Consider the following 27,205-nt stretch of genomic DNA (forward strand, 5'->3'; position numbering starts at 1 on the left):
TGACGTAAACACTGGCGGACTACTTCCACATTCCTGGGGAAACCCCTGGGAGTTCTTTCTGATCATTTAGAACCTTTATTCTTGGTCTCAGCTTTTCAGTATACATTGAGAAATGTCAGAGAGCGTGACTGCATGATTGTTCACGAATATCCTCGCTGCTGCCTATCCTAATGAACAAACGATGAAATGCACATCTAAACTATCGTTGTGTCGACTCGATTTGTGCCTAGGCTGACATTGACCGTCTCCAGCAATCTATGAATTTACCTTGGTGTCTGTTTGACGCATCTTTATTCACCTTTCAATGATCGGCCAGTTGATCAATGATGACTAACACATGTAACCGCCACAGGTTCATTAACAACTTCGGAAATCTCTCCCGTCACGTTTATCGTGTCGGCCATTTTGACGTCTTGTACTTGACGTAAATATATTACGACGCGCTGTCATTGTGACTGACTTACTCAGGTAGTTCTTTACAGACCTTTCTCATCTAATGAGGTTATGATTTGAACACATGTGCTGCGTAAGATGTTTCTGAAGAGCAAATTGTGCCTCCATACGCCCATGTCACCTCTCTTTTTGAGGAACTATATTACTCCGCGATATAGCTAGTTGTTGTATGGCTGTCAGTGTAAACATGAAGTCACACGTACTAAATAAAATTGTTTTTAGATCTTGGCCTACCTCCTTTGAGGTAAGAAATTGTGATAAAATTTTTATAAGAATTGACTTTCACTTTGTGTCAGTTCATTGGAGTATGAACCTTCATAGAGTGAGGGCCAAACATTGTATGAACGTCGTCGCAAGCTCCGACGTTCATACAGTTTGGCCCTCACTCTATGGCCCTCATCAGTTCATCAGTTTGGCCCTCACAAAGTGAAGGTCAATTCTTAATTATTTGCAGACCATAGTGGCGTCATCGTTACCATGACGTCACAATCAAATGACACCACTAATCTCTCTGCCACAGAAGCCGGTTAGCTGTAAGTACTATTACAAACTATTCCTGGTTACAAAGCGAAAAAGTTTTTAAAAAATAGGAATAATTTTGAATGATATATAGAATCCCACTGGTGTGTCTTCCGATCTCAACTATATCAAGACTGACTCATATAAGTAGACATATCCTCGGCAACCTCTTGATATATTTGACACTCGGATGACATTCTGTATGTGTCATCGATGTTGAGAATTCTTTGGTTTTATGCCTATAATCAATAAATGTTGACTCAGACGCTTTGGCCTTCAGTATAAAAAATCATCAGCCTTGAATCCAGTGTTTTTCTGCATTTTTAGAATCTTACCTTGACTTCACACAAACATTGCTAGCAGCCAGAGGAGAAAGTTCACTATTATGGCAGAAAAGACAAAATGCTATTTTCACTAACGGCGATTCTGTTTGTTTGCACACTGTAGATAGTGTCTGGACTTGGCAGAAGCCCTGTATCACTTATGTCAATAAAAGCAACCCTTTCTATAATCATACAAAATATCTGATAAGAGCCATTATACGATTCCGACTACAGGAGGGAGAGTGAGTGAGTGAGTGAGTGAGTGAGTGAGTGAGTGAGTGAGTGAGTGAGTGATTGAGTGAGTGAGTTGGGTTTAACGCCGCTTTTAACAGTATTCCAGTTATATCACGGCGTGTCAGCTTAATGTTGGAGGAAAGCCCGAAGTGCAGGTCTCAGACGTTTACCACTTCGGTGAAACCCACGAGCATGGGTATGGTGCTGACAAACCTAGAAACATTATCGGGGCGACCTAGGATTCGAACCCACAATCATATAGGTTTCTGGCGTGCCCAAGGGACGCAACTCTGCACAGCGAATCGCGACGCCTAAGACGACTGGGCCACCCGTGCTCCAGAGGGAGAAAGAAGTTACACTGATTGTGACGTCATGCGATATGTTCATGGATTTTGACGTCATCAATAGCGAAGGACTGCACAGTATTATGTATATTATGCATATTTTATGTAGCAACCACACTTTTTGATGTTATATTTATGTTCCATTAATGCCGACTTGACTTGCCGATTCTTTTTTATTGCTCTAATTAGTTTGACCTTCGTAGATATTTAACGATAAGAAAATAATTAAATTTGAATTTCTTTTCCCGAGCTTATGTTGTCAAGATATGTACGTAAAGGATCTGGATGTTTTATTGACTGCTTGTGCACTCGGATTTGAGCTTGCTAATACACCGTTTGACCAAACTTTGCACCCCATACAGGTTGTTACAAATAGGACATTTCTGACAGACCAAATTAATTCACATCGAACATGGAAAATGGCTTTGTCCCTAAATGTTAGTGCGCTACCCTCCATAATATGTTAACATGGAGAATGAGAAATGAAGCCAGTACTCTTCAGAAAGCTGACATCTGATTGGCTCAAGTACCAAGGCATCCTCGCACCCTCGCATCCACGCACCCATGCATCAATCACAAATGCACAGGGAGGGCGGCCAGAGGTCGCTCAGGTTGCACACTGCACAGAGAAGTCTATTTCTGTTGTTTGGCCATCAGCCCATGAACTCAGTTGCTACAATAATATTATCTATTTATTTACGTTTTGGAGCTTCTTTAATACACTTAGTATGTTTTTTTAACAATTGACACTTCATTAGTGTCTTTGTACTTTGTCACATTTACAAATATTTGATAGAAAGTCCCTATTTGGTGGGTAAGTATTTCCCAACGATACGAATGTAACGCAATCATTATTAAATAAGTTCAACTGGTCTCACATTATTCATACTTATGATAGTGTGCCTTGTATACATGTTAGTCTCTTCAGTTATAAAGTGTTATTGTCAAGCTTCGTGGCGTATGTTTTGTCATTTTGTACATTCGAATATCAACATATTCTTGAATACGTTAGTGTAGCTGGTTAAACCCGCTTTAAACAGTATTTTAGTTACGGGATGGCGCGTCAGCTTAAACTTAAAACTCTAAGTGATTCAGGTAATTTACCAGGTTGTGTAACCCACCGCACGGATAGGGTAAAGAAACCACAAGGATCATAATCGGGGCGAATCTGAGATTCGAACCAAAGATCATACGATCTTGGAACGCCAAAGCGACATGACTAAGCCATCCGTGACAACTCTATTGTGAGTGATGAGCTATTGCAAGTGGAGAGCCGATATTGGTCATTTGTCAGTCTCTCACTGACAGCTTCATCCGTACATAACCCAGATGCATCTGATAACGGTAACGGCCAAGTCAATCTTCTTGACACTGACAAAAACCATGCTTCAAAGAAGGACCGTTAATACTGCCTAAGTCATTACCACATCTACACACAAGGCTCTAGAAATAACGTAATTCTATTGTATTGTGGGAATGATGGATTAAACATTGGGAGGCTCTGGGCGCTAGACATACTGTTGTGTGACCTTGATTTGCGTGTCAGAGACATTACATTCGGCCCAGATTCGAAGTACCACGAGAATGTAAAACAGGCGGCTTGGGTTGTTAACATCAAATTATATTAGTGAAAACCTTTACGTGGTGTATACTTCCTATTATTTATATTTTAATAATTGTAACGTTATAATTGTCAAGGGTAAGATTTGTTTGGGCTAATTGGAAATTACTTATTGCATTATCGCTTTGGTCATTCTGATAGATGATTCTGAAAATCAAATCAAAATTCGGCAAGTTCACGTGACGTGACAAGGGGAATAACTCAGGGACAGATAACTCTGACGTATAGGAAGTCAGGACGTCCTAGGCGCCGTGAAGAGTTGCTTCCCTTCCGAATTCCAGATTCACCATGTTTAAGTTCCTTTGATTGTCTGCCCAGTTTCCTCACATCAAGCTGACACACGTGCTATAATGAAATACTGTTGAAAGCGGCGTGATATACAATTCAGTCACTGGAGGGGGCTATAACAAGAATCCAAGTTGGTCGCTGTTCTTTTATGGCCGCAAGTTGCACAATTGAATCATATATGTACCTAGTCCTGGGCCCACTTACACAAAGCGATCTTAGCGCTACGACTATTGTAAGCAGATGTTAAAGTGTGGGAGTTACGATCATCTCAGCGCTAAGATCGCTTTGGGCAAGTGGGCCCTGTAATCTTGCAGCCAGGATCCACGGAGGCCGAATTCTGGACTGACGTCGCTCATGACTGTCCTTTGATAGGACGTGCTCGTGGCTTTCACCGAGGAAGGTCTTCTTCACTTTGAGCTTTGGAAAACGCAATGATATGGGTACTAGCACCCATGCTCTATACGTTATCGGTTGTACATGAGAACAGTTTCTTAAGAAACAGTGTTGGGCGCTCAAGATATTAAACGCCGCATTAAGCAATCATTATCTTCGCTTTTACCAGTGGGCGCCTTGTATACATCTTTCGTACGAACCACACGGAGTTGGGAAGGTCGGTGATTCGATCCCCTGTCAAATGACTTGATGCTTGATGTTACCCTGCAAGATGCTAGGCATTAAGCTGATACAAGATGGACTGGTCGGTTCGGATTTAGTATACTGCTTCGAAGTGGGGTATCCATGTTAAACTGCGGCATGGTAACTCAGTGGGATAGCGCAAAAAACAGGCACTAGTACACAAAGCCATCCACCATCAACTAGATCAACTCTTGTAACCATCGGAACCCTACTTGTAACGTGGCGCTTCCGTCCAGATTGGGATTCCCAGGGATTATTGGGGTTCTTGGAGAAAAAGACAGGAATAGACTTGAATATCTTCTCTACCACTTATGGTGAGTTGGAGACCGTGGGCGCCTTACTTACATGTAAATCTTTCTTTCCCGGAGTTGGTAAGTTCGGCGGTTCGATCCCCTGCCATTTGACGTTACAAGATAGTACTTGATGTAACGAGGACTGGTCGGCTCGGATTCCGTATAATGTGTCTGAGTAGAGTAACCATGTTAAACAGCGACATGGTATCCCAGGGGGCTAGCGCTATAAAACCGACACTAGTACAAGAAGCCACGCACTGTGTGCAATCACACACACACACACAAACACACACACACACACACACACACACACACACACACACACACACACACACACACACACACACACACACACACACACACACACACACACACACACACACACACACACACACACACACACACACACACGTGTATGTAACCTGTTTAGTGTCTATACATGGATAATTATATATTTGTTTATTTATCTTTGCTTTATGTATGTATGAATTTATCTTGTTTTGGGGGTTTGCATTAATGCATCTTAACCGGAGAGCAAAAGGTCCGGTGTTCGATCTGTGGCGGCGTCATACCATAAGACGTTAAAAGATGGTACTTGTTGATACCCTGCGTGGCTCTTGGCATTAAGGGGCTAAAACAAGGACAGGTCGGCTCGGAATCAGTATACAGTGTCTGACTTGGGTATTGATCTCAAACTGCGGAATGGTGTCTCAGCGGGCTACCACTAAATAATCGGCTTCAGTCACACACACATACACGCGCGCGCGCCTCAGACGCATGTCCTTTCCCATGTCCTCTGTACTAGTTTGAGTGAAGGAAGCAGATATAATACAAGTTTTTGTATGATCTCGGAATGGTTTGCTGGAAACTAATTTACTTGCTTACATTTACGACGGCGTTATTTGACAGCCTATTCCAGCCGTGTCAGCGTTTATGTCAACATTATTGCCACTCTGGGACATGGTTCATGATTGTTAGGAGGCCCGCGGCAATTGGCAATGGTTTATGTCAATCATAGCGTAATTACAGACAGTGAAGTGCAGACAAACGGAATAAAGGAAATACATGACTTTGCAATATATACATGTTCCCTAAAACCTACCAAAACCTTCGTTAAAAATAACACATTATTATCAAAGCAATATTGCCAAACATCCATGTGTCATTTGTCTTGTAATTGCATCATGGGAGTAGAATTCATCGTCGAGATAAAGTTAGTAAGTTTGGTTTTAAAGTTACACTGAACAATACTTCATTTCATGATCATTGATTTGTCGTGTAATAACGTTAGGGGAGTAGCATTTATTGTCTTATTATATATTAGTGAGTAAGGTAGGTTTTAAGGTCAATTGGAACAGTGTTTCAGTTACGTGATCACAGTGTGTCATCTGAATGTGGAAGGATAGCCACATTGACCCGTAAACGTTTAATATACTACCGGGAAAGTAAAAACTATGTACCTGAAACTTGAAGTTCACATGTAAAATACAAACGTTGATAACCGTATCAAATACAACACCACGGAATCTGATTTGATTCATTTTAAGCCACCATCAAACATGGATGTACACTTCGATACAATGCAATAGCATGGGTTTGGAACCATGCAACGATTGGATGAATCTGGTATTCGAAACCAAGACCAACTCAACGAATTTTGCAACCACATTCAAAAAATTTATGTCAACGAACACTTTGCGCCAGACTAATGTTTGACAGGGGATAGATTGCTCTGATTTGAAATCCTGCAAAAAGTCGACAGAATGTTCAGGAATATATTATTACTCTACCTAACTCATATGGGACATGATCGTATGAAGATGTGTAACAAACGCTCCTCAAACAGCAGAATATTAATCCATTATTTATCTACTTTCACAAAATAAAAACGAAAGGAGGGAGATTTCTTTTTACCGCCAAGCAAGACCAACTGACACAGAAATCGATTATCCCCGTGTTGAAATTGATCCAGAAGAAATCTAGGCTGTAAAAACTGTTTATTTAATCGACAGTCTGAGAATCGCAAGGACGCCAATTACGGGGGTTTGGACTCCAGGGAAGTCCACAGTAACGCGTCTTACACAGAATATAGACCTATTCTGCACCGGCCAATGATATGGGCCCCTTTGACATTTCGTCGTGTTAAGTACTTGTTCGTAGGAGGATTCTTACTTCAAAGGGGATTAAGTTTCGTTAAAAAACAGTCATGTTAAATTACTGTTTTGTTCAAGTTGTTATCAGTAATCTGCAATTCGACATGTATGGGACATGTTCACAACGCCAAACAAAACATTCAACCAAAATAACGAAAGCTGTGATCCTTGAAACCCTCATTTACCTGTCATAACGCCATCAAACATACAGTAACATTCCTTGTTATTAATTAAGTCAAAACTATTAAATGAATCAACTCGAAGAGCACAATTGCTGAGTCAGCGTTGAGCGAATGGTAAATCACCTATTTGGGAAGCTGTACGTATTTCCTCTTGATAAACTTTTCATTATGTTCAGATATGCATGTAAGTAATCTTTTTCATGCATTTGTATATACATTTTCGCATATTTATGCGGAGGCACATGTAGCGCAGTAGATGGTGTATCCTAGCGATCCAATGATCCACTGATCCACTGATCTACTGGGATACGACGGTCAGTATCGAGTCTGGACCAGATGACCCAGTGATTGACGTCATGAGGATCAATCTAAACAATTGGGATAGGATGACATGCATCAAACAAGTCATCTAGTCTGACCTACCGATCATGTAAGTCGCCTCTTTGACAAGCATGGGTTTCTGAAGACTAGTTTTAACCCGACTCTTCACGGGGCGACCTCGGAGAAATGTGTTGATTTGGTCATTTGGGTGATATTCATTTTATGTTTTGGTTAGTTTATTATTAGGAAAACCTAAATCAAAAAGATTTTACATTTTAATCTGAGGCACGTATGATTAAACGATAATTGCCAAATGATCTACGAAGAATGCAGTTTCAGATCTGATAAGCCTTATTTGGTGGCAGTGACAAAAAACATGATTGTATAAAATTCCTATGCTTTGAAAACATAAACCGAAATCAATTTAAAGCATAGTTCTGAATCACCAAGACGACACGTTGAGATTTCATTGCATTATCGTAAAAAATCTATTATCCGTGCCAATAATCCCTTATAGCATTACCGCTTCGTGAAAACATCTTCGTGTAATTTCTAGAGCTATGACGTGGTGTTTCACACTGAACGTTATCATTGATCTTGCTTATGATATCCCTGTAAGTCAAAGGGTTTAAATAAATAAAACACTTTTATCAATAACAAGACTCGTTGTCAAGCCATTGGTTATTAACCATTTTACAAATCGTTTGACATAAAATGTAAACTTAATTGGAATTACATGAAACAAGAGTCGGAATTTCTTTGTCCAATGAATGTCCAATCATGAAATGGAACACGCAAAATCATGGTGGCATAATCTATGAGTCTAAAGTAATCGATGATAGAATTTCCTTGTTCTTTCCAATCAGTTGAATTATACATGAGTTTAAAGACACGGTTTAATAATAATAGTTATCTCAATCCTTATCTCTTTTTGGGGTTGTACTTTTTCGCCATTCTTTAGGGGGTCTCTTATTTGTGTTTTTCGCAACAGTGTGTGATCTTATGAAACCTAGCGCAATATTTCAATCGTGTTTAATCTTGTGCAATATCGGGCAAGGTTGTAGAGGATTTACGAAGTTGCACACAATTCCACATTATTGCACTAGAAATGGGAAATGTAACAGAGCATCAATTTCGAGAACCTACAACTAAGGAATACTGAAAATGTGTATGCTACAATGATGGCACCAGCAGTTCGCGAAGGATAATTATGGTCATGCACTGCCAAACATAACAAGTGATAGACCCAGGGCCACAAGGAACTGTTACCACTGTATATGATATTAACCTCAAGGGAACAATACAATTCAACTGTTCAACAACAGTATCATATTATTCATCACTGCTCGGTGATTCGAACATTAGAGAATCAAATCCAGTTAATATCATCATCGATTGAAGAAAGAAGAAAGTCAAGAAAATGATCATACCAATTTGCGGTCCTGAGCCTAATAAATATCAGCTCTTGACAGGGATGGATTGACAACCAATATGTTAAAAACAATTCCCAAACGAAGGTAATATATAGGGAATACTACACTCATTCTCGTTAGGTACCATTTTACGAAACGAGTGGACTTTCTATGGTATCTGACCGAGCGAAAACGAGATCAGATACCATAAAAAGTTCACAAGTTTCGTAAAAATGGTATCTAACGAGAATGCGTGTGGTATTTTATTTATTACCCACATTAAATATGTATTTAAGTGTAGATACATAGCAACTTTCGTTCGTTAACATACCAACCTGAAACCGGTTGCAAGTCTGGTTGCGTATGAATATAGATATATGCCCAAATATGGGCATTGTTGCATGTTCCTGCTCAATCTTGTACGATACACGTGTGACGTGATTTAGTATCTTACCACCTGTATCTTCACTACGTGGATAATAAATAAGACTATCGGTCTACCAGTGACAGGCTTGTACTGCATTACGGAGCAATCCGTTTGGGTGACATTCAAATTGAAAGAACTTCTTAATAAGCTGCGAAAACCATGTTAACATTCACTGGAGGTCCCGTTCCTCTAACATCCGTCGCACGATATATTAAACTTCAAACCCGCAGAACATGCATATATATTTCACATACAGACGACGTACCAACAATTATGTGTTGTAAGAATATACAGTGTACTTATAGATAGGACAATTATCGAATTAGTCTCATGGTCAGGTCTTTTTCTTAACTACAAATTGTACGTATAGTTGTATTTGTAAAGGCAACAAAATAGACCCCCATCCCCTATCCCCTATCACCATCATCTGTACCCTCCCAGCAAACACAACGTTATCACAAGGTTAAGGGAATATTACGTTAAAACATAAGCAAACGTTCAGTAACGCTGTGACAACGTTGCATCACAACCACTTGTATCAAATGTGGGTGTATTATGAATAGGCAACTTTTGCAAGATCATTATTTACAATCGACATCCGGTCCTGGTTATGAGATTATGCTTTTTCAAACCAAAAAGATATATTTAGATGGAAAAATAAAACATTTCGGATATTCAAAACAGGTCATAAACAGTCCTGCCTCATGATCGCCATTTTCAAAATATAGAGGCCGTTCAGATAAACACATGACTAAATCAACAGTTTTTAAAATTGAAATTTTCCATATCAGCCCTGTCAAGAAGTGATAAAAATGTATGACAGACCTGTCAATTCTGAATAGAAGTGTAATTTTGCAATGATGCAATGTTGTGTTAATGTTGCTGGACAGTATAGTAAACTACGGTTAAAACAAACTCAAAGGGACTACTAATTTTAGTTCATTATAACCGTAATTCGTTATAAGCATATATACAGCATAACTACAGCATATAGTCGGGACTAAAAAGTTAGTTCGTTATATCCGCAGTTCGTTATAAACGTGTTCGTTATAACCGTAGTTTACTGTACCTGGTTACGTTACAATTTAACGTTTATATAACGTATCGAAAACCATAACATTCAACGTTGTGGCGACGTTATTTTCAAACAGTGCCACAACAAAAAAAGAAACGCTTTGACAACGATGTACGTGAAGCAACATTAATTGCTTTGATTTGATGGGCTACGAACTGTTAAATCGTTAAATGTCCAAATATGGAATTACGACATCCACGGAACTACTCTGTAAAAAGGATCCAATAGTCATCCTTGTTAGTACACGTTGTCGTCTTTGATGCCATGTTCTGACCGGCTTTCCACTGCCAGTCGGCACTTAACAGATTTCTTCTATCTCATTGACATTCAGATCTTGTTCAACTGAAATCGAAAAATACGATTGCTGATACATACATACAGCATAAAAATTTCTATAAATGAAAGCCTAATTACGCCCGATTTTGACAACGCTTTAACTATAATTTCACATTTATGTCAACCAAATATTAGCATGTCTTGGAAAACTTCAAATAATTGTTTTCTTTTAACTCTTTATTATTAATTGTATTTGTCTGTACTGAGTATTTAATAACAACTACTCTGATCGTATCATGTATGTGAACTCACTCATGTCACATTTTATTACATCCTGCAGTTTATCGTGACATGGCCACGGCGGTATTAAAAGTGGCTGTCGGGGACATTAAGGATATATGGATCAACAATAGTGAACAAAATAAATTAGGGATCATGATTTTTTTGGGTGGTATTCTTTTGTAGTGAAAACTCAGCACACAATTTCTTAAACATATCCCCAAAAAAATTCATGATCAAGTATTTTTGGTGGTCAGTATATATGCAATACATCAAATATACCCTACAAACATCAAACATCTTGCTGTTCAGCGTGTCTTTTCAAGTCAATCTTTTGATTCAGAACGGAGAGCCACAGGCCTTTTGTACATAAATACAGATGATGTTATCATTTGCGCAGTACGGTTTATAATATTGCACAATTATTTTTTTGTAGAACCAAATATATTTCATCACTTTAACCACATTAATGATTTGATGACACCAACGGTGTAATAAATGAATTAATGTTGGGATTCATGTAGCATCTTGATTAAGATTATTTACGTTGTTTGTTAAACATACACAGCAAAAAAAATGCAGTTTCCGGTATCCGGATACCTGCCGGATACCACCGGACACTTACCCAAAACGCGTCCGGGTATCCGGTGGCAGATACCTTGCCGGATACCAGATCCGTGGTATCCGGCATGGACACCTCACCTGAAAGTATGCCACCTGGAATCCGGGTATCCGGCACCGGATACCTCACCGGATACCTCAATCTGGGTGTCCAAGGATCCGCACCGGATACCAAGAATCCGGCACCGGATACCTCATCCTGAGTTTCCAAAAACATGTCACAATTTGGGGGTGCATTTTGTTCAATTAAGTGTGAAACACCTAAATATATATTGGAAACTAACCATGAAAATTGAACATTGCTGAAGGTATCCGGCAGGTATCCGGCAGGTATCCGGATGCAATTTTTCGAGATGTCTTATTTCTGGTAAATAATGTTAGCCTGGGCATATCAGATAGCTGTAGTAATATTCTGTGTCATTTTAGTTGTAAATATCCCCTTAAAGTTGAGATCTATGGGCATGTACTTTTGGAGAAGACAATTTTTTTCAATTTCATCTATAATTCTTTGTAGATGTTAAGCTGTTTAATGAACAAACATCAGTTCTAATACATGTATGATGATATCCTTAAATTTCATGTTCAGACTTCCAGATTATTCTGAGTGAAAGTATAAACTCATCGACTGTGTGCTCACTTGGGCCTTTGGTCCTAGTGAGATGATAATATGATTATTTGTAAAGGTACAAGTACTTGTTATGAGCATACCAGCTTCATTTAAGTTTGAAACACAATATGCCTCACTCTGAGGGTGACATGTACCAGATTTCATCACACTACAGAGAGCTGTTCCTCAGTTACTGTGAACATTTTTACTGAAAGACATTGAAAGCTAATTTGACCTTCAATATCAGTTGCGACTATTTCAAAAACAATTGTAAAGTGCTTCATTCAGTGTAATATTGACAAACATATGACAATGATATACAACTATGTGTATAAGAGTTATTTAGACTTCTGCGGGAAAAGGCACATTAGAGAACAAGAGTCATCAGAAAGATGACATATCCCCCCGGCAGCTATCTGTAAAGTAACCACTAGTGCATTTCTGTATGTAATGAGTCAACAGTTGAATGTTCTTTAAGAAGCATACATTGTTTACCCACAAAAGATCCACCATGGTCGCATCCATATGAATGCCAAGTTTCGATCAAATACATTGAATGTTTTTCGAATTCTGCCCCAGAAATGAACCTCATCCCCAATTGAGTCTATGTCCAACTTGATTCCATTAAAAAAAAAAAAAAAAAAAAATTTAGAAAAATCCCAAAATTTGAAAGGCACCACTTCAGTATGTGCATGATAGCTTTGCCAAGTTTCGATCAAATACACTGAATGGTTTTCGAATTCTGCCCCGGAAACGAACCCAATCCCCAATTGAGTCTATGTCCAACTTCATTCCATAAAAATTTTAAAAAATAAAAATTAGAAAAATCCCAAAATATCAAAAGGCACCACTTCAGTATGTGCCTGATAAAGAGTTGCCAAGTTTCGATCAAATACACTGAATGGTTTGGGAATCCTGCCCCGGAAAAGGAAATGATTACGGACGGACAGACGGACAGACAGGCTGATCACTATATCCCCCGTATTATATGCCGGGGGATAAAAAGTAAGTGTATGACCTGTTGCCAACTTCTATCCCTGCCCTAAGGAAGAGTTTGGCCATTAACAATTTTTTTGTCTGGCTGTGACATTGACCTTTGACATAGCAGATCAATGTGTTATTCCAAAGATGTCCAAGCAATGCATGGTTTTATACGATAACTGTGGCTATCAAACTGAGGCAAAATATTGGAAAATCCCCATTTACACAGCGGGCTAAAGAAACAAACAACAAACAAATTATCAATTTCTTTTATTTATATGCATATATCACACATTGAACAGTGTTCATGTAATGGTTCCTGATGCAGTATGCACTTTCCTCCTATTCTTCAATACTCATAACAGAGCGGGATAACTGTTCGCTTGAAAGCATCAGCAGACCATGCTCACCAGTTCAGAGTTACTTGCCCTCAAACATCCTTTTCCTTCTATATTGCCATGGAAAAACAGGAACCAGGATGAGGGTAGGCCAGATGGGCTCTATCCCTGTTGCATTGTGTTAGTAGAATTGTGAACATTCTATTTGGTGTTTGGGTCCACATTTATAGACAAGTAGTCGCAAACATCATTCCTTTCAAGTGATTACCACATGGCCAAAGACAATAATTTCTTCAAGGTCCTTGAAGGATCCCACTCCGACTTGGCATTGGTTGGTCTTCTCACATTTGCCTGACCACCCTTTGTGAGTGTGTCCCAGTGTCAATTGGCATATAACTTCTCGGTAGGCTCCCATTGAAATAACAGGACTCTCCTCATCGCTGTCTGCCAATCACTTCGGATATCTGGAAGGGTCCTTCCAGACTGTCAACCTGTCATCCGGGTATCTCAAGCTGGACTTCAGTTTCTGCAAAATTATGTATAAAGATTGTAGCAAAAGAAAAGAATTGTTGCAACATGTACTTACAGATAAAAGGCAGCAAATTCACTTAATTTATCATCTTTGAGTTTTGTTATATACCAAACATTTGAGATATATATTGTTCCATGCTGATGAGTTGAAACAATCATTAACTGACATCTCTTAAAAATGTTCCTAGCAACCTATGCTTGCCATACAAGCCAAAGTAATAGATGAGGTAGCAAGTGGGCTCATTGAAAGCTCGTAATCGTACCCAATAACATGGGATGTTGTCCATAACAGTCATCATCGGTGCGTCTGGATCGAGCTCATAACATTAATCTCTGGTTTGTCTAGTTGAGATTTGAGATTTGATTAATTTATAATCCTTGTCATTTAGCCGAACTATTGCTGGATGTGGTGTTAAATGAGTGAATTGGGTTTAACGCCTCTTTGAACAGTATTCCAGTTATATCACGGCATGTAAGCTTGATGTGGGAAGAAAGCCCGAAGTGATGCAGGTCTTACATGTTTACCACTTTGATGAAACCCACAAGCAAGTGTATGATGCTACCCTCGATTCAAACCCACGACCATCGGTTTCTGTCAAGCCCAAGAGATGCAACTATGCACAGCAAGTTGTAGTGCCTTTGATAATTAGGCCATCCATGCCAACAGGTGATAAAGAACAAGCAAACTGAAGAAATATTTGCAGAATAGCTACCTGAACATGATGAACCAAACAGAATAATTTCAAATATTTACCACTCACTGCTACTCTTCTCTTGTTCCTCATTGCTTCCCTTTTTCCATTGATGCTGTGCAGATGACTGACTCATTCATTCATCCAGACATTCTGCAAACATAAGTAGCATTCACATTAGAGAAATGTCCAAACTGTACATGCTGTACATTGAATTCAATTGAAAAGGCCCCAGTTGAGTTTCCAACTTAGAACTGTCCTTATTAAAATATTTCATCCCAAACATTCAGAGATAAAACATAACCCCATATTTAACAACTGTCAAACAATTATTTGACAACAAAGCCAGGGTCATTCAACATACACTTTACATAAGGAATCACTTGTTGCAAAAAAGATCCTCGCCAAGGTCAGAGTCATTCCATGAAATATTGAATGATTAAGTTATGAAGCTTATACAAAACAAGGACATAACAGTGTAATTATAACAATATCCTAAGCGTAAAAAATATAAAGTCTTTGGTGGCCATTATTGTAAATTATAATCTGTATTAGCATCCCACGAAAGTTAAGAGTCAATAATCGTTCCTAGATCTTGGTACTTTTCTTCATTATCTATAAAAAAGCGGATCTAATTTGGATCATCTTGTTTTGACCACAAATCCATTACGCCTCTTATGCTAACAAACAGTTGACCATAATACTAAAAAAAGGACCCTTGGCGTTTACGGTAAAGTATGTAGAGCAGGAAAATATCTACATCAATCCGTTCCATAAGATCTCTGCACAGAAATCATAAGGCCTCGAAGCCCTGCTACGTACCTTGCAATGCCAATCGCCTTTCCAAATACTGTTGACTTCCGCGTTGTGGATGGCTGAGAGGAACTTCGGCCGGCATTTCCGTGGTGGAGGTGAATGAGAACAATGTATCGATACACGAGGTAAGCTTATCGTAATCAAGAATCACAGTGTATATCGATACACGAGGTTTGTTTACATCCATGTTCTAAAATGGCGCCCTGGACCGTAGGGGAATATGGGTAAAATGGCTTGTTCCGGGTTAACACTAAGCTGGGCCCCGTCTCTAATATCACATTATTGTTTGGCGCAAGTTGACGACGCGCATAGGGAGCCGGGAACCAGGTTAACACGACATAAGCTGGTTCCCGGCTCTCTATGCGCGTCGTCAACTTGCGCCAAGTTATATTAGAGACGAGGCCCAGCTTATACACTGAACACGATCGGTCATTTCGTCAAAACTGGCCAAATATTGAGATTGCAGCTGAGGTCATGCTGGCAGCTGAAGTGACACATTAAGGTAAGGAATATGTGAATATTACAATGATCACGTATTAAAGTAATTTACCACATGTAAGCCTGTCACATGTGACACATTAACTTTTATAGCCAACATGTAAGTAAATGTATAATTATATTTTTATATGACAAGTAGCCTGTCTATCATATGTTAGTATTTGCTTATGTATATAATGTAGAAATATGTTTACTTTAACTGGATAATTTGTATGCTAATGTGACTCACTGTCTTATTTCATATACTCCCTGTACTCTGTGAGAATGATTAATAGCCTCAACATATTTTTCCAGATGTGAAGAATCAAGAACAGCTTTAATAACAGGGAAGTTTTGCATCAGAGATCATCGTGAAGTGGAAGAAAAGACATTTTAAGGGTATGAACATTTTCACTTGAACTAGTTGAACAATAACCATGATGACAACTTTATCATGGGGGAATTTTTGGTGGTGGGGTAGCCTAACGGTTGAAGCGTTCACTCTTCGTGCTGAAGACCCAGGTTTGATTCCTGCCACATAGCTGCGATATTGCTGAGTGTGGCGTTAAACATCAAACAAAGCTAACAGCCGCATACTTACTCACGTGGGGATTCCAGGTTGAAGTTAGTCCCCATCAACATGATCAACCTATGCTAGTTGTGAGAGATAACTTAATGGATCGGGTGATCAGGCTCCCTGACTTGGTTGATCCATGTCATTGTATCCCAATTGTGTGGATCGATGCTCATGATGTCAATCACTGGATAGACTGGTCCAGACTTGATTATTTACAGACCGCCGTCATATAGCTGGAATATGGCTGAGTGCAGAGTTAAACAACAAACACCAACATGATTCTACAACCTGCTCTTGTGGATACCATTTTGAAGATCCTACACATAACTTCTTTTCGGGTCTTAACTATTGCAATATGTTCTACTACATGTGTTTTAAACATATATTTTTTTTATAGTGAACTGGATTTGCAAACAAGCCGATGGCTTATCTAAATGATGCTGAAATACAAAATAAGTATTAATAAAATACTAATTCTATACTATTGCAAACTATCAGTTGAGCAATAATGTAATCATCTGATTATAAGTAGATAATGAAGGAGAAGTCCATATTGATTAAATCTACCAGATTCTGAGATAAATGCACGTATTGATTGATTTATTTCAATGTTTTCCTGTACATAATTTTCAACAATTCCATATAAAGCTTTCTTATATCATATCCATGCTGTATAATAATACCTATTATTTCTAATAATAGCATAATTTGGACACACAAATAAGTAATGAATGGTATTTTTATAACAGGTCCCACACATGCGGGATAGGTCATTTGACATGAATCAGTTTTATGTGAATTTAAATCACTACAAGCTGATCTGAGTCATGAAAGGATATGCCTTCGATTCTGTGAAAATGGAAATGCTAAAACATCTCCCAATATTAACCATGCTATTACAGAATCTGTTCACTTGTTTTTGTATGTAAAATATTTTTGAACGATTACATCCATCTAATGATTGTTTGTATGTGTGATATGCCAGTAGAGGTATATGTGTACAAGCATGTGCATACACATAAAAAAAATTATGTTTGTTTGGCTAGGTACCAGTATATGAATAGGTTGTTTAATGCGACTTGTATATTAGCATCATCATAGTTTCAACAGACAGTTTATGTATATCAAATGTTAAATTCTTTGTAGGGAGAATTGCATATCAAAACTGTCATTATTTTATTACTTATGAGTAGAACTTTTTAAGTATCTGGCATGATACATTTCCTTGGTCCACAGACACATGTTACCAGTAAACTGACTTGACAAGTAGCATAACAGTCAGTTTGGTTGGAAACTAATTAAGCCGTCACTACTCAATTAAGTAATTAACAGACAATTGCAAGTGATAATACCCACCTGACACTAATTGCCCTGTTAATCCTTAATCCACCATGAGTTGACATTGGGTTCATCTTGCTAATGAGCTGTTGTGAGCGTAACGAGATGATAAACATCAAAGTTGGGGCAGGCTTTGATCAAGTGTTCTGTTGAAGAGATTATGTCACTTGTTTAATGTTTATTTAGGATTAGCTACATCCCTTGATGCTACCAAGACCATACTTGAGATTATCAGACAGTTTGTCTGGATACAACCTGATGTCTCAGCTGTACTTATTGGATTCTGCCTTTTTGCAAACTATGTGTGTGACAAGGACTTTGACCACTCTGTGCAGATGCATAACAATGCATAATGAACTTGGGGTATGATTCAATTATGTCACACAAGTCAAAGATGGGTTCCACTGTATTTAGAAACAGACGATAGATGCAATACTGTGTAACTTTATAACAATCAAATGAGTATTCAAATAGGAATACACATATATTTACAATTACCCTTGAAAAGTTCCATAACCAAATAGAAGTACTTATATTATGATTACACTTGACCAATATATTTGGCAGTTTTTCCTGTTATTGTTAATCTTAATTAACGATAGGATAAATGATAAAAATATGATAATGATTTTACTCATGACTATTAATGGGCCGATACAGCTTTTTTTAAAAGTGGGGGTGCACAATTAAGATCTATTTATTGTCTTTGGTGGTAATTTATACAGAAATAAAGATTTTTTTCGAAATAAAAAGGGGGGTGCGCACCCCGACCCCCCACCCCCACCCCCACCCCCAACCCCCTCTGTATCCGCCCATACTATTGCCAGCAGCCGAATTAAGGTCCCTTAAATGTAATATACATAGTTTTTAGTCAATTGTTCAGAGGGTTCTTTTCATTTGATTTTTTGTATCAGTGTCTATTTTGGCCTACCAATTAATGGTAGATATTAAATATCAATAATAAGTGAGATAATTATTTTCAGTGTGGCTCCCATTGCAACTAAAGCAAGGAACGATTCAAATTAAGCCTGATTCAGCTGCTACATTGAAATGTATTTGCTCCTCTAATCAGTAATTCAATCAGTTGTATAGTGACTTGATATTTGGTGAAAATATCTGTTGTATGAAATCCTAATGTTACTTACTTTTGTATTTGAGATGATATTTGTATTTGGTAGCCTAGTGGGTAATGCATTCTCCGAAGCACTGGGTTCTGTTCCCCACATGGGTACTGTGTGAAAAGCCCATTTCTGGTGTCCCCGCAGATATATTGCTGGAATATTGCTAAAAGCTGTGCGGAACTATACTAACTTGCACACTCATTTTATAGTATTTTGATATCACTTACATGACTTGTGTGACTGAAAGTTTTGATAGTTATGAATACCGTATTCGACGTAATAAGCGTCCAGGACGCTCTAAAAATTTCATGGTTTATGCTGGCAGCCTGAAATGTTTATGTATGACAAATATATTTTTCCAGAATGAAATTCCCCATAATTAAGGGTGCATATCACACACAAGTGTGTATTATACACAAATAAATAAGTCTTGTATACATTGATCAATGGGAAAGGGTGCTAATTGGGATTCTTCACTAGCCAATATATTAGCAAATATTCCCGTGGGCGCTTATTAGAGCGAGGCGCTTATTACGTCAAATACGGTAGTTCTGTTTTTATGTATAAGAACCTATTTTATGCAATTTGCATTGCCTTGTTTACCCTTCCTTATGTTTTGATGTAATGCAAACATTTGAGAAAAATTCAGGTGAGCCTGCCTAATGGCACTACAGGAATTGTTTTCAGAAGATCAATTACAATTTTGTATTTTCTGTAAAATTTACTGTTTGCTATGGCTTTTTTACATTGGTTAACATGGTTTGGTTAACAGTTGCTTGATAAATTGTCATTACCTTACTCTTTTTACCCTTTGTCAATATATGTGTGTTTCTTATATTTTTAATAACAAGCTTTTAAAGATGTTATAAATTGTTTCAGGCACCTGGATTTCACAATGACACCAGATCAGACAAGCCATACAAAGGACTCTCCGGATGATGAATAATCCTCCCCAGAACAACTAACAGGTTCACCTCAGAAAGTGATGATTCTGAATGAATAATGCCACATCAGTGTGATTCTGTAGGTTGTTTTATTACGACATTAATCAAGTCTAAAGGAATTAATACCACAGCAGTGAGACTATGTTTATGTGGTGTACACTGACGCTGACTATACAAATCTGAATGTCTTTTGTGGTTTACTGCACAAACATAATTGACTTTAGATATTCTTCTACCTTGAAATTCTTCTGAGATTTGACTAATTTGTTTATTTAGAAAATGGCATTGAAGCATCTGTTTCAGATTTTGAATGTTCTTGCACCTCTGGTTACTGAACCAATGAAATGTCATAAAATCAATAAATATGATTTTTTATCTGAACAATTTTTTTGTTTTGCTTCTTTAAAGAAATATGATATTGATCATTCATAACAAAGGTGCTAACATATATCAAATATACTAATGCCCTGAATGTTTTCCTACAATTAATACAGCTCACTGAACGAAGTTTTTAGTTCCATGTCAGTAGAAAAATTACATTGATATTTTTATGTACCAGTACTTTATTAGGTTCTGTGGATGCCATTAGTCTTATGCACCCATTTGGGTTAATGATATTCTGTTTCAAACTTCAACGAAACTCGTCTCTCAAGATGTAACAAGTACTGATACAGTTCCAAAATAATCTTTTAATCTCACCAGGAACAAAGGCCCAAGTGAGCACATAGCCAATGACTCTCATTTTTTTTGTCAGAGTGAGTATGGTGTTATGCCACTTTACAAAATTCCAACAATATCATGATGGGTGACACCAAGCAATGTACCGATGTGGTGAATCGAACGCTTCAACCACTAGGCTAGAACAAACTGGGAATATGAAGATGAAATGTAAGGATACCATCATACCAGGACTGAATGCTTTTCATTTAATACGCTTAACATCTAAATTGAAATATATATGAACTTGAAAAATGTTTTCACCAAAAGTACATGCCCACAGATCTCAACTTTAAGGGGATATTTACAACTAAAATAGCACAGAATATTACTACAGCTATCTGCTATGCCCAGGCTAACATTATTTACTAGGAGAAAGACATCTCGAAAAATTGCATCCGGATACCTGCCGGATTCCTGCCGGATACCTTCAGCAATGTTCAATTTTCATGGTTAGTTTCCAATATATTTTTAGGTGTTTTACACTTAATTGAACAAAATGCACCCCCCAAATTGTGACATGTTTTTGGAAACTCAGAATGAGGTATCCGGTGCCGGATCCCTGGACACCCAGATTGAGGTATCCGGTGAGGTATCCGGTGCCGGATACCCGGATTCCAGGTGGCATACTTTCCGGTGAGGTGTCCATGCCGGATACCACAGATCTGGTATCCGGCAAGGTATCTGCCACCGGATACCCGGACGCGTTTTGGGTAAGTGTCCGGTGGTATCCGGCAGGTATCCGGATACCGGAAACTGCATTTTTTTTGCTGTGATATTTCTGATTCCTGAGTCCTGCAGTGATATGTGCAAGGCATATAATCTGTCTCCCAGACCCTGAGAGTAAATTTAGAAAGAAATCCAACTCAAGTCTGGAATGATTTGGCAAGTCTTGATTGTCTTAGCCCCTTATATTAAGCATTATTTTGGGCTTCATTGTAAAATTTTGAATTTAATTTATATTTGGCGGATATATATTTTTAAACAGGTATTGTTTAAACTTTATTTCTGGGACTAAATGTTAGTCTAGGCATGTTTTGGGGTGTTTTTCTTATTATAGAAGTCGATCTTTAACGATTTGATTGCCTATTATGTGACACTCGCACTGACGTTGTTTTCTGTGTTCACTTCTTGCATGGCCTTAAGAAAGCTATCACACAGTACAATGAACCGACGTGTTGGCACGATGTAGAATGACATTTGAGGACACCGTGTCACACTTTATGTAATCAGGTTTCTCACAATGATGCTCTATACGTAGATAAACAGAACTTGATCAACACATTGTCTCCATGCTAACCACCATTCATTTGGGACGAAAGAGCCAGAAAAATCTAATTCCAATCGAAGGAAAGCCAATCTTTTTTACCATTGACGAGCCTTCGGCGAATAACGGAGCAAAGCGTTCGGATGACATTCACCTTAGAGAATCAAAAGAACAAAGGGTTGTTACAAGAAAAAATAGCTAACATCTTGATTCTCGAGAACCATTAGAACATTCTCGAGAGACCTTGAGATTTGTGATTCACTCTATGCTTCGTGTGAGTAACGGGCTTAGCATACCAAAGACCCATGTTTGCGTATTGTGAATATACTGTAACCTATATGAAATAAATCTTCTTAATGGTTTTTGTTTAGACCGACTCGAAATATCCGTAAAACGTGACATATATATAGATGTATATTACTGTAAGGAAGATACACTGACCAAGGATAAGAGGACAGGTTTGGAGCAGAAAGTGTGATGTGTTAAACTCTGTATTTAGCTAGTCTCCGTGGTCCCTCTGGGTCTCTGTGAGGGATCTTCATTGGAGTACTTTTTACAGAAATCGTCTGAGGGAGACAGGCGGAGACATTAAAATGGCTGGACTCACCGAGCGCCAGGCAGTGCAGGGGAGACAATGTTTAGTACAGCTGGGAAGTATAAGAAGTAAAATTGTTTCAGTCGTTAATGACCTTTTTACTTAATTGTTATGTTATGTTTTAGGATCTATAAAGTTTCAGAACACCACTGTTTGTGAGTGAGTGAGTGAGTGAGTGTGGGCGTGTGGGCGTGTGGCGTCAGTGAGTGAGTTGGTATCGTTAGTTTACATGGAAAGTGAAGAGTCTTCGTCAGTTACAGTTCAATATTTAGTCTGCATATTTCCATTTACAAGAGGTCCACATACATGTACAAGTATGATGTCGATATCTCTCAGAACAAAAAGAAAAACACTTTGCAGATACATATAGTGGGTGAGTGAGTTGGGTTTAACGCCGCTTTTAACATTATTCAAGTTATATCACGGCGTGTCAGCTTAATGTGGGAGGAAAGCCCGAAGTGATGCAGGTCTCAGATGTTTACCACTTCGGTGAAACCAGCGAGCACGGGTATTGTGCTGACAAACCTAGAAACATAATCGGCGCGAACCGGGACTCGAACCCACAGTCATAGGTTTCTGGCGTGCCCAGCGGACGCAACTCTGCACAGCGAATCGCGGCACCTTAGACGACTGGGCCACCCGTGCCCCCAAGATAATTATAGTTCATGCTAACTTATTGACCTAATATTTATAATCAAACTTTTTACTACGTGTATGTTGTTAAGGCTAGGGTAGGGTAGGGTATTGATTAAATCCTTTGCTCGACCAACTGAAGGCGTGGGTACAATGTGCGAAGCCAGTTCGTGGTGTCAATACTGGAATATTGCATGAATAATGCTAAAAGCGGCGTTAAACAATACTCACTCAAAACTTTGGTGTATAGAGATTCGCAGCATCTGAAAGGATGCATAATCATCATAATGATACGGTACCAGTTTATAGGGTACGAAAGCCAAATGGTGCCACTTTGATTCCATATAATTTTTTTTCAATTGATATTTCTCGTTATTTCAATTGTTTGTTTATGTTTTCTCGTTGCTTCGATTATATTTTCGTTATTTTAATTATGTTCTTGTTGCTTCGATTATTAACTCGGAATGTCGATTATTTCCTCGTTATTTCAAGTTTATTTAAGAAACTCGAAATAACGAGAAAATAATCGAAGCAACGAGAAACATTTTTTTCAGGTGAACAACTGACTTGCCTTTGCCACCTGTGGGACAGGATACGCCCACTCTTTCAGAATATTATCACCATTTGATAGTGATTCATAAACACATGCTCATGCTATAATCGCAATCGTACAATGGATTTCGTATGAATATGGACAGGGTTTTGTCGCTTTTATCTCTGAGCACTATAAACGATGTTAGAAGCAGCTTCAAGCCAACACACATTCACAAAATCTATTTTGATAAGGTTTTCTTCCTTTCATTCTTTTTCTTGTCTTTAAAAATATTGTGAAAGGCATACATATTAATATATGTGTTAATAGCAGAAATATGCACATGCCTTTCTTACGTGTTTCTATTTCAAAAGACATAACATACACCTATGAGATGCCATTCTTCCATTTGACAGTGAAGAAAGTGAAAAGACAATTTATATACAGAATGGTTTCTTTTTATGTGTGTGGATCATGTCCTGTTTACGCAATGTTCCCCCTTTGAACTGAGACATATCATTGTTTTTCTATTACCAAGTGAAGTGAGAATTACCATATTACGGGCGTTTCATTTTATTTGATATTGACATGCAATGTACAGTTTTGTGGCCAAGAGAAAAGCGGTCATCATGTTAATAGGCAACGCTCTGGATCTTAACTGGACTTTTAAACGTCATTTTATCGAACTCAAGCTGCAAGAAATTTTTATTTTGTTTCATAATGCATTATTTCCGTGCAGTGAATTGAATTGTCTGGAGGTAATTGAAAGATGACCTTGAACAAAGACATGTACTATTAAGAAACTGATATATCGCATTAAAAATGTGGTTGCATTAATCCATATGATACATTTAATATAAAATCGACGGGTCGGCTTAGTGGCTTAGTGGTTTAGGCGTTCGCGCGTCACGCCGAAGGGTCTGCTTCGATTCCCCATATATGAACAATGTACGAAGCCAATTTCTGGTATCCCCGTCATGTTATTGCTGAGATACTGAAAGCGCGGCGTTAAACCATATCCACTTATGAAACGAAAAAGGAATTGTTAAGACCATATGGAAACAGCGAAATCACCTCCATTCACAAACCGTTGTAAGACGACAAAGATGACAACAAGCATTATGAAACCTACCATGGGGATGTTACGTCACTGTATCATAATAACAAAAAGTCCAAAGAGCCATTGGTCCCGATTATATGATTTTAGTACGCGAGTGTTTCAAACTGTATCCGTTTTGAAATGCACAAGTTCTATTGTAACATTATCCTACGGTGGTGAGTTTAGTAAATTGTTCAACTCAAGCAAAAAGGTGCAATCAGACAGAAAGACAGACAGACATGTTTATTCAGTAAAAGGCCAATGGCCAAAAATACAGACATGTGAGCATGTTATTTTGTGAGCATGATATAAGAATTTACAAACTAGAAATAATGTTTGCTCATTATAATTACTAAGAATATTTATTACATGAGAATAAGTGTAATGAGTAGGCATAGGAAGATTAACAAGGTATTTTTGTCTTAGGGCAGAATATAAATTACAATTAAAGAGTACATGGAATTCATCCTCAATGACATTAACTCCCTTACTACTACAATAGTTACAGAATCTGAGTGAACGGTCTGTTTTACTATATCTGCCAGTTTCTAAAGCTATTTTAAAATTTGAACATCTGAATTTAGTAAAAACAATTCTTAAATGGGTAGGGAGTGGACATGACAAGTACCTTTCAACATTTAACATTGATTTAAAATGCTTATAAAGATCACATTTTGGAGAAGGGTTTACAGAAGCACTCCAGAATTGCTGTAAATTATCTTTGAGCCTTTGCTTAAAATGGAGAATAAAAGCTTTAGAGTCACCCACCTCTTGATTGAGCCATACAAAACCAAACCCAAATTGGAATAAAATATTTCTAACTTTAGTCGCCCAAGTTACCCGCCCAACATCATCTAAAGATTTAAGCATTAAATAGCATTGGGAAGGTAATCTGTGGGGTTGAGCCTAAGATGTAAGAGCCTGCACCAATATTTAATTACTTTAGTCATGTAAGTGAGTTGTAAAGGAAACCTCCCACATTACCCTAAAACCATATTTGAGCAGGTTGATTTGTTTACTCTTATTGACGCAATCATAGTGCATGAATACAAATAAAATAACTGGTGATTAAAATGGGTTTGGTTTGGTTTCACGTCAGGAATTCCATTAATCCGTAACAAGCAGACTGACGTTTTATACATCGCACAAATCTTAACTATATCGCGAAGTTTACGTGTTCGTATCCAAAAAAACAGAAGCATGTTTCACTTTATTTGATGTTAGGGCTTAACAGTATGGTATCCCCAAAAACGTGTTCATTAAATGCGGATACGTAACGTAACACATGTGCTGTCAACTGGTTTTGCAATGCAGTTGGCTTTTAGGAAATGTCGCATGTTTTAGTATCATGTTATTTTACTCTGTGTGTCGGCGCTTTATGTTCCACGAAACTAACAATCGATCTTGTCAAGCATCTTCTTGAATGAAGTCTTTAGTTTTTGAAAAGAGCTCCTTTCTTTTTCGGTGTGCAACGTCTTAATAGTGGCGTATGGTGTCCAACTTAACTTGCAAGGCTAGGTCAATTTTCTTTAGGGGTGTCCACGTCACGTTGGCCAAGCGAGACACTTTCAAAGCCTGTCATGAATTCGAGTAAAATATATAATGATGTATAAAATCATTGTTTGATCACATAAAGCGGAATTCTTTCTTTAAAGAGAGCTGTTACGGGTGTTTCTCTAAATTCAGACAGACAACCCACTCAACAAATGTTGCCTTACTGACACGAAAGAGTTCGCGTTCAGTTTTATCATCGTAGAATGGAGATCAACAAACCGAACTGAATATAACATTTGGAACTTCACTTTTTTACTGGACGACGCCTCGATATGATAAATTATATTTTACACGATCGATCAAGAATTGTTCTGAGAGTCATAAATATTCTGAAGGTCTTCAGTATAATGTATAATAATTCAATTAGACAGTAACTTGTCTTTCATGCAAAATTAAACAAACACTTTTGCGACAGTAAATCGATTTAAAACGATTTCTGTTCTATCGAGACTGTTAGTTTGTTTTAGCCAAACACGACGCTACTACGCGACTATATTATTTTATTTTATAAATATTTTTGACAAGACCATTTGCTTGATGCACTAACACTGACACAACCTGTACAATCTTGGTATTTTGAAGGACAAACGTAGTCCTCTGCTGTATCAAAATTACCTGTTCGCAGTGATTCATAAAATTTCAGTAGAGGGTTGTCAACTGCCTTTGACAAACTCAAAAAATAATATATTCTCCTGTTACTGTTCCCGACGTTTGCCGACATATAAGATTGTAACAAAGGTATTTCCTATCTCTAATTCTGGTCTTAAGAACTACTGTTTTCTCTCTGAGGTTCCCAGTTTAACCTAAACACTACCGGTGTAGTCGCACTTTGAGAATGCCAGAGTCCAATTATTTGAAACAAACTAGTTTGGCCGTAGACTAAAGATTTATTGTGGGACAGGTAGGATCTGTTGGTCAGAACATCCTGA

The sequence above is a fragment of the Haliotis rufescens genome, unplaced genomic scaffold (genome assembly GCF_023055435.1).
Source record: "Haliotis rufescens isolate VD_foot unplaced genomic scaffold, xgHalRufe1.0.p SCAF_54, whole genome shotgun sequence".
In the NCBI taxonomy this organism is placed as follows: domain Eukaryota; kingdom Metazoa; phylum Mollusca; class Gastropoda; order Lepetellida; family Haliotidae; genus Haliotis; species Haliotis rufescens.